Here is a 9362-nt window from a genome sequence, read left to right on the forward strand (position 1 = left end):
AAAAAAAAAAAAAACTAACTCCACAACCGTCTGATCCATTAAGTTAAAAACTGGTATGCACCTTCTATGTTGGATGTCCTAACATATCCTCAAATGTGACTCAGACACCGCAAACAATATGGCAAACTTTTCTATAAACTTTATTACACATTTTCTTACAAAATGTTCTTGAATTCTTACACAATTATCTTATTAAATTATCTTACACTTATTTACTTATCTATCGTATTAACTTATCTTATATACTTTTCTATCTTATACACTTATATACTCCTCTATCTTATACACTTATCTATCTTATGCACTCATCTTAAACACTCGTCTTACAAAATGTCTTACTAATTTTCTTATGAAATATGTATAAATTTAAAGACTACACAAATAACTATTATTTACACGTCTCTAAGCAAGCAGTGCTGCCAGACACAAGTGTTGCTGCTTCAAGTTGAGGCACCAGATGCTACCAGGACTTGCTGACTGAAGACAGAAAACAACAGGGTGGGCGTGACAGTTGTTTTCTTAGGTTCTTCACGTCTTACTCCATGACCTGATAAAAAAGAAATAAATCAGCATTAATAGTCTAAATACATTACATTTAGAGCACATTTGATTTGGCAATAAGTTTATGACTGATGATCAAACCAAACAGAAACAGTGAGTGAAGTGAAGTGACGTGACATGTGGCATTATGAAGATAATTGATGGCCATTTTTACAAGCTGACCTAAATCTGCTAAACACAATGTCCAAGCTTAACGAAACTGGACTGACCCATACTCAGAATTAGTGCTCTGCATTTAACCCATCCAAAGTGCACACACACAGCAGTGAACACACACAAACCGTGAACACACACCCGGAGCAGTGGGCAGCCATTTATGCTGCGGCGCCCGGGGAGCAGTTGGGGTTCGGTGCCTTGCTCAAGGGCACCTCAGTCGTGGTATTGAAGGTGGGAGAGAGTGCTGTACATTCACTCCCCCCCACCCACAATCCCTGCCGGTACGAGACTCGAACCCACAACCTTTGGGTTATGAGTCCGACTCTCTAACCATTAGGCCACGAATTTAGCTCATCTACTACCTTAAACCAGTCATGGAGATGCCTCTTTTCTAGATTGATCCTCTGCTGTGGATCAGACTGCAGACATGCAGAAATCATCTGGCAGCATTCTGCGATAGAAGACGAAAGATGTTTGATTTATTAGTTTATTCTTTACACCTGCTCTTCTTCAAGCTATAGGTTTTTATTGTGTGATTTAGAATACAGATTGCCCTTCTTTCTTCTTTCATGAAGATCTTACCTTGTGACAGGTCAGGTCTGGTCCAGCTCCTCTTACTGATCAGATCCAGGCCATAATCATTTGGATAATATCCGCTGCAATCATGAATAGGAGGATCCCTAGAGACCACACCTTTGTCTGCTTCACAAGGTATTTGCTGTTAGTGGTGACCTCTGGTGGACAGTACGCTTGTGTGCCTTGAGGAAAGAGATTTTGTCCATTTGATACATTTCCCACATCATGTTGACTACATAGGATGCAATTCTGTGAGATAATTAACAAAGCAGTTCATAACACATACCACTGAAGACTTCTTAGGCAAATTTCTTCATTAGCGCACCACACCCAAAGTCAATCAATTTCACCTCCATGGTGTCCCGGTTCACCAGCAGGTTCTCTATTTTGATGTCCCGATGGAAAACACCATGCTTGATGCACACATTAGTGGCTTCAGTGGCCTTCCACATGATCGTTCTTGCTGTCCCCTTGTCGAGACGCTCTCAGGTCCATGCAGGGCACAGATCGCTCCATGACCATGATGTAGTGGTATCTGTTGTCCTCCCAGTCCAGAAGTTTTATGATCTGAGGACCTCTGGGGCTCTTATTGGCCATGAGCGTCAAGCCTATCTCCATGGGGACACTTTTGGGATGACCAGGCTAATGAAAAGGAAATATGACGCTTAAATGGAGATGGGATTCCAAATAATGACTTGGTCCACAAATCAGAACAGTATGCCTATTGAGAACTCATTTGTAGTCTGTGATCAATATTAATATTAATCAATATCAATATCAATATTTTATAAACTGAAAACAGTGACTGAGAAGCAGTAATATGGAGAGCAGCCTACTCACCACTCTGATGTATGGCATGTTTGGTGGCTTCACTGAAAATTTTACAGCCGCCTGATCAACAAAACAGAGGAGATATGCAAAAACAAAATTAAAATAATAATTTAAACCTCAAGTCCATCCTTGCAGCGAGTTCCTTTGTAGACAAAGCCAAATCCTCCTTGACCCAGCTTGTCGCCGATTTTATAACATCTGCAGATGTGGCCTATTAAAAGATAAACAATTGCAGTTAGTATGAAATACAATTTTCTATATACATTTTATCCTATTTCACTGTAAAAAAAAAAAAAAGTTGCCTTAAATTATTAAAGTATTTCAACTTCAAATTAAATTGCACTAAACTGACTTAAAAATGAGTTGAATCTTGAATAACTTGTGAAATTTTTTTTTAAATTGCTTAACTTATTTTTACGAGTTAATGTAAAAACACGTTGTCGTGACTTACAGATCATATATATATTTTTTTACAGTAATTCATATTCTAATTCTCATGGATTTTTTATTCTTACCCTTGCCTGGGACGTCCTGCTCCAGCTGTTCCTCAACAGCAGGGTGGACTTTAGAAGCTGGAGCTATATATGAATCAAATCAAATATATCAGTAGCATATCACATGCTCAAATTCGAGTGGTTCTTCCCTTTGGGGCACATTTGACTTGATATCTTAAAATTAAACTTCTCTAAACACTGTGAATTGTTTTTGTTTAAACTCTAGCCTACTGACCGATTTGGTAATGATACCTAATAAAGCTAATCTCAGATCATGCTCTGGTCAAAAACCTTTCCTTTCGTTTCTGTGTTGTGTGTGATGATGACAGCAAAACACTACTGTCATCATCACACACATCACAGAAATGAAATCCATGAATATTAATTTAAAAAGGAAGAAGAACAGAATCAGCCTAAATTAAAAAGAGGACATGTTGATGTGATTGTACCATCGGTAAATGTCCGATATGATCCTGCTTGAACCTGGTGGTACTTCTCAGCCTCAGCTCGTATATGCGGCGAGGAAAGTGGAGAGAGGTCCACCTCCAGGAGTGCTTCTTTTTCTTTTTCTTATCTCTCTCTCCCTCCTTTCCTCCATCAATACCACCAGCAACAACAGGTGCCTCATTAAGTTGATGAGGTGGATGATGTTAGGGGTTAGCATTAGTGGTGTCTTTGAGAAGAACACATGGTTCTTGTACACACTCCTTCTCAATAATTTTTTAAGTCGTGAAAGTAATCCCATGATAACAATATTTGTCACTCGATAATAATCAGATAGCAATCAATCAATCAATCAATCAATCAGTCAATACTCCAAAACTTCAACCCACAAAATGAGTGAGTTCCAAGCCATTAAAATGGCGAGACCCTCTAAATGTGATGTCATGAACTAAAGGTGCTGAGTAGAATGTGATTAGAAAACACTTTTTAAGTCGTGAAAGTAATCCCATGATAACAATATTTGTCACTCGATAATAATCAGATAGCAATCAATCAATCAATCAATCAATCAATCAGTCAATACTCCAAAACTTCAACCCACAAAATGAGTGAGTTCCAAGCCATTAAAATGGCGAGACCCTCTAAATGTGATGTCATGAACTAAAGGTGCTGAGTAGAATGTGATTAGAAAAAAAAACCACGCTCATTGAGGTACCTACAGATTATAAATATAATAATGTATTCAACAAATCTGAATTTCCTACTTTTACAAAAATAGATATATTCTCAAACCATGGTGAAACAAACGTGTACAGAATTTAGTACATTTAATTTTCTTATCTGTGAACTTCATGTGCCATTTTAATTTGATTTAAAAAAAAAATCTAGGCTGCTTTTTTGAAATCCTCCTAGACCAATTATCAGATCTTCACTGAACTTTGCAGCGCTAGACATTTTTGGCAAAATGTTATCAAAAGAAATTTTATCTATTAAACAGATGTTTAGCAGATTTAGCAGTTTATTCATTTGGAGGACAAGTCATTTTGAAGAAACATGTTTAGTTTCATGAATTTTTGATGCTCAACATATAGACAGAAACCAGTTTGGAAGCATCTGCAGCCCAAGATTTATTTGATTTATTTTTTTGGTAATTGATTGTGAAGTTTACACAATTTCTGAGTGAAATTTGTAAATCCTACACCACATTTTTTTCAGTGTATGTTTTAGGTGCGGAGAAGCCAGGAGTGACTCAGCTAATCCTTCAGTTTAGTTTATTGTGACACGCCAGTTTGCTCATGGTGTTCAGATACATGTGTTGCTTCCATGGGCCATCTCCTTCGGTCAACGCTGCACGAATAGGAACCCCTCAGGTGTCTTGGGTGTCCCATCTATCCATAAACCCTCAGCCTATCTGTTGACAGCCTGTCCCATCTGCTAAGCGGCTCATCTCTCTGACCATACTTCCATATCATGGAGCAGAACAACCATGTCCAAACTAGTGATACCAGCATGCAGTTGTAGTGCAGGTGGCTGGGAAATCTCAGTTGGTAATACGGCATTGCTGAGGTTGATGGATTAAGTGTATAAGGCCTGTTTATGGCCATATCCTCTTTTTTATTTTTTGTATTTATGATCTCATGGCAGTCCCTACACCTGTGGATCTGATATTTGGCCACATGGAAAGCACCTCCATAGTTTTAGTAATTGCATCACCTCTGAGATATGTGGATACAAATTTAGATTCCTGACTGCTGGGCAGAGGGGGTTTGCATCAGGTTGGAAGGCCTTATATATCACTGCATGATGGATGAGCCAGTGTAGAGGAATTCTCTGTGGTTCATGCTCAAACAATACTTTGCTGCTGCCCCAGCTTGAACCTTAAAGTCCTTTATGCTGCTCCCAATGACAACCATTAGTATTTACCTGAAAATGGGGATTTTTATTTTTGCCATTTTTGCCTTTATTTTGACGGGACAGTTTTAGAATTGACAGGAAGCGAAGTGGGATAGAGAGAGGAGGGCAGGATCGGGAAAAGTCCTCAAGCTCGGATTCAAACTCGGGACGGCTGTAGAGCAACGGCACTGTATGTCGGTGTGCTGCCCATGAGGCTATTGGCACTGACTCCTTCAACTTAAACTTAAAGGAATTTTTCAAACAAAAATAAAAATGCACAGGCCATTCAGGAACAGGAACAGATTTGGAAAAAATTAGACCCTCAATAGGTCCTCTGCAGTGAATGGGTGCCGTCAGAAAATGAGTCCAAATTCCATAGTCCATAATAATGCTTCCTCCAGTGAAAAAGTCCTTCTCCTGTTTTCCTCTCACATCTGAATCCACAAACATATTAATTTAGAACTCTTTTACACTGTTTTGGCTTGTTAACTGATATGTTCATGTTTCTCTTCTAATTCAGACAAGATGACTTTTTCACTAGAGAAAGCAATTTTATGGATAGAGGATAGAAAACAGCTTTTCACTTCACACGACATTAACTGATGGACTGGAGTGGTGTGGATTATTGTGATGTTTTAATCAGTTGTTTGAACTCTCATTCTGACGGCACCCATTCACTGCAGAGGATCCATTGGTGAGCAAGTCATATAATGCTACATTTCTCCAAATCTGAGTTGGTTGTTGCCTTACATTTTTAAGCAATCAAACTGGGTGTGCAGCTTTATAGTAGATTTTAAAAATTGAGTTGTAATTGGTTAAATTATTTTAATTATTTATCCACTTCAAACTATTTCGTACTTATGATCATCTCTTTTGTGATAAGGGAAATCGATACTTGGCAGTAATGGGTGAATGCCTGATTCCTGTTTCTTTTGTAGTGGAATTCTGAAATGCATGAGGAATAATAATTACTGCTTGATTACTACTTGATTCTACACCAGTGCTTGGTATCAGGATAAGGACTTTGTGAGGGCCCCGGGTCATTGCACAACCTGAAGCTTCACTAAAAAAAGTGAAGAAAGGAGGAGGAGGAGTATGGCAACTGTCATCACAAACAAGAAACATCTGTCTCATTTGTGTAACTTGTTTTCTTTTAATATGAGAAGTATGTTGGTAGAGATCTGTGAGTTTTGTGGAAGGCCTAGGAGGAGAGAGGAGCGCTTACATTTCTTTTTTTTTCTCCCCATTTCACTCCTGGAATCATTCTTCCAGACCTTTGGTGAACTTGTGTCTTTGTCTGCACATCCACTCCTCATGTCCTCTAAGGTGAGTTTAACTACTACAGAGTGAAACGTTAGTGGAGAAATCTGTACTCAGAATGAAACTTAAAATTTTTGACTTTACCGTTTTTTTTTTTTAAACTTAGAATAATATTTTTTGTTAGACAGTGACATTGACAAAACACTATGTTAAAATATGTATAAATCTGTTAATTAAATAAACTTGTATAACATGCATAATCCTTTTGCCGGCAAAAATTTTCATCTGAAATTAGCATTTTTATTGGACCCTTATATCTATGTTCAGTTATTTCACTTTAATTGCATAGAAAATGAGCTATACATTCCCATTAGAGTAAAATTACTGAACCTAAACATAGGAGACGGCACTTAGAGGCTTTTGCATCTGAACTATATATATATATATATTTTACTGTGATTACTTCAGAGACCAAAGTCATATTAAAAGTAGCTGAAAGGCTAAAGCCCCTGATCTTTGAGTTCCTTTATTGAATTGTAGGTTGATAATTATGTTATGTCCCTGGAAAAGCCTTTCCAAATATTAAATTACTGTGTGGTATTTTCCATCAAAGAGGCGGTGACAGGGCCATTCTGTTGACAGGATTAGATTTCTCATAGTGAAATCTCCCTCAAGCACATTTTAGATCTATTCTCATACACACTGATTTTTCCACATTCATGCCTGCATCTTTTTTCCCCAAATAGCTATAGGAGAAATTTATTACAGCCACAGACAGGTTGTCCTAGGTGTGTTTAAAAGTCCATGTTAGTGAATCATGTGTATCAAAACCATGCAGCACGAAATGTCAGCGAACAAAAACAGTTGAGTTTTAGGCCCCAATATCTCTACTTCCACAACACAGGATGTGCTGGATATTATGAGGATTTTGCCATGATTTCTCCAGCCTGCATGCACAGATTTGCCCCCTGCTTTAATTTCCCGGTGCACAATAAAAGTCGAACCCTCCGCTCTTCAAACCACCTCTTCCTGTTCCTCAAAGCAGCTTATTAGTAACAGACATCGGTATGACCAAAGAGCTGCAAAGAATACGGAAGCAGACGTTAAAATGTACATATAAAATGAGATGGAGGGATTGTTTTGGACTACAGTGATATGCACGCTCTCACGCTTTTCCAACATCTGTAAAAAGTCAGAGGTGGTTTGATGACATATGAAACATAAATTAAAGGTAAAATGCGTCAGCTCGGGTGAAAGGAAAACCGGACGGTGTAATCTACCCGTCGACTGTTAGGACAGCAAAGTTAGGCCCTTGACAGTAGCATCCTACAGCAAGGGTGGAGCAGTGTAGTCTGTGATGTTCACTTGCAATTGAAACAGATTTAGCAGCCCAGAGTCATGCTTTTTTAAGGTGTGTAACCATGTTTCTGTTTGTATTTATAGGTTTCTGTATGTATTTAAACTCAGCCAATAGTGTAAGATTTTTTTTATGCATTCAAGTTTTTTTTTCTTTTTTAAAGAATGCATTAAATTGATCAAATATGACAGCAAAGATATTTATAAAGATTCAAAAGATTTCAAATCCTGAAAAATAATAATAATAATAATAATAATATGAAATGCTTCTTGAGCATCAAATCAGCATTAGATTAATTTCTGATTTCTGAATATGATGCTGAAAATTCAGCTTTGCGACACAGGAATCAATTACATATTTAATTATGTATTCAATTTTATAATAATATTTTACAATGTTACTGTAGTTTGGATCATATAAATGCAGCCCTGGTGACATAAGAGACTATTTTTATAGAAAAACCCGACCCCAAATTTGTATATACAGTGGGGAAAAAAAAGTATTTAGTCAGCCACCAATTGTGCAAGTTCTCCCACTTAAAAAGATGAGAGAGGCCTGTAATTTTCATCATAGGTATACCTCAACTATGAGAGACAAAATGAGAAAAAAAATCCAGAAAATCACATTGTAGGATTTAAATGCATGCAAAAATAAGATTGCCCTCCAAAAATGTGTGGAAATGGGACACAATGCAAGTCATTGGGCAACAACTCAGTGAAGTGGTGCTTACGAAAGTCATCCCTGGGGCTGCTTTGTTGCAGCACAGAACCACATTTATGCATGTCTGACAAAGATTCATTCCTGCCATTATTCCATGAATAGTTTCTATAAATATTTATTGTTCTTGGCGTGATGGCATGACTCTCTGAGTGCAGCCTAGACCATGTCACTAGGCAGCTGGCTGACTGGTACACACACTGGCACTGCTCTGATCCATCAACCCCTAAACCATTACACATGTCTGTAAAGCATGATAAAAATGGAAAATACCAATCGTACCACTACTGTGGTAGTAGGTGTCTGCCACCTGAAAACCTGGGGATTTCATAATGGCCATGTACATATTAATTCAAACGTTTGGGGTCTCTTTTGCTCACCAAGGCTTCATTTATTTGATCAAACATGCTGTAAAAACAATAAACTAATAAAATACCTTTTTTTTATATATATATATTTTACAATTTAATTTAATGTGATCAAAGCTGAATTTTCAGCATCATTACTCCAGTCTTCAGTGTCACATGATCCTTCAGAAATCATTCTAATATGCTGATTTTTGTGGAATACATGATACATTATTTGATGAATAGAAAGACGATAAGATCTTTTGTAATATTATTGTCTTTACTGTCACGTCAGATCAATTATCAAATTAATAAAAGTATTAATTTTCTAAGTTCTACAACTTTTGAATGTGTAACTTAAAAGAATATTCCAGCTTCAGTCCAAGCAATGGCATATTGTGGCATATTGTTACCACAAACGATTATTTTGACTCAACCTTTGATTTCTTTAAAAAAAGTTGTGGTTATAGTGAGACACGTAGATTGTGTGGGTGCCAGTTTGTGGATTATTTAAATGCAAAAATTGTAAAAATAAATAAATAAATAAATGTTTATAATTTTAGAAAACTAATTGTAGAAATAATTATATTAAACAATTAAACAAATTATAATATTATTTGATAATTTTATTAAAATAATTTTATAAATCTTTTATAAGTCATTTTATGGGTTATGTATTTACCTTGACATGGCAACGAAGTTAAATTGGATATAACTATGCAAAAA

General features: G+C 36.9%; 1 pseudogene; it reads right to left on the minus strand.

Annotated features, from left to right (window-relative positions):
• Window positions 1-439: 439 nt before the first annotated feature.
• On the minus strand, window positions 440-8620 carry LOC107565727 (serine/threonine-protein kinase pim-1-like; annotated as a pseudogene).
• Between the last annotated feature and the right edge of the window lie 742 nt (window positions 8621-9362).

Source organism: Sinocyclocheilus grahami, unplaced genomic scaffold (genome assembly GCF_001515645.1).
Source record: "Sinocyclocheilus grahami isolate Dianchi unplaced genomic scaffold, SAMN03320097.WGS_v1.1 scaffold1021.1, whole genome shotgun sequence".
NCBI lineage: Eukaryota > Metazoa > Chordata > Actinopteri > Cypriniformes > Cyprinidae > Sinocyclocheilus > Sinocyclocheilus grahami.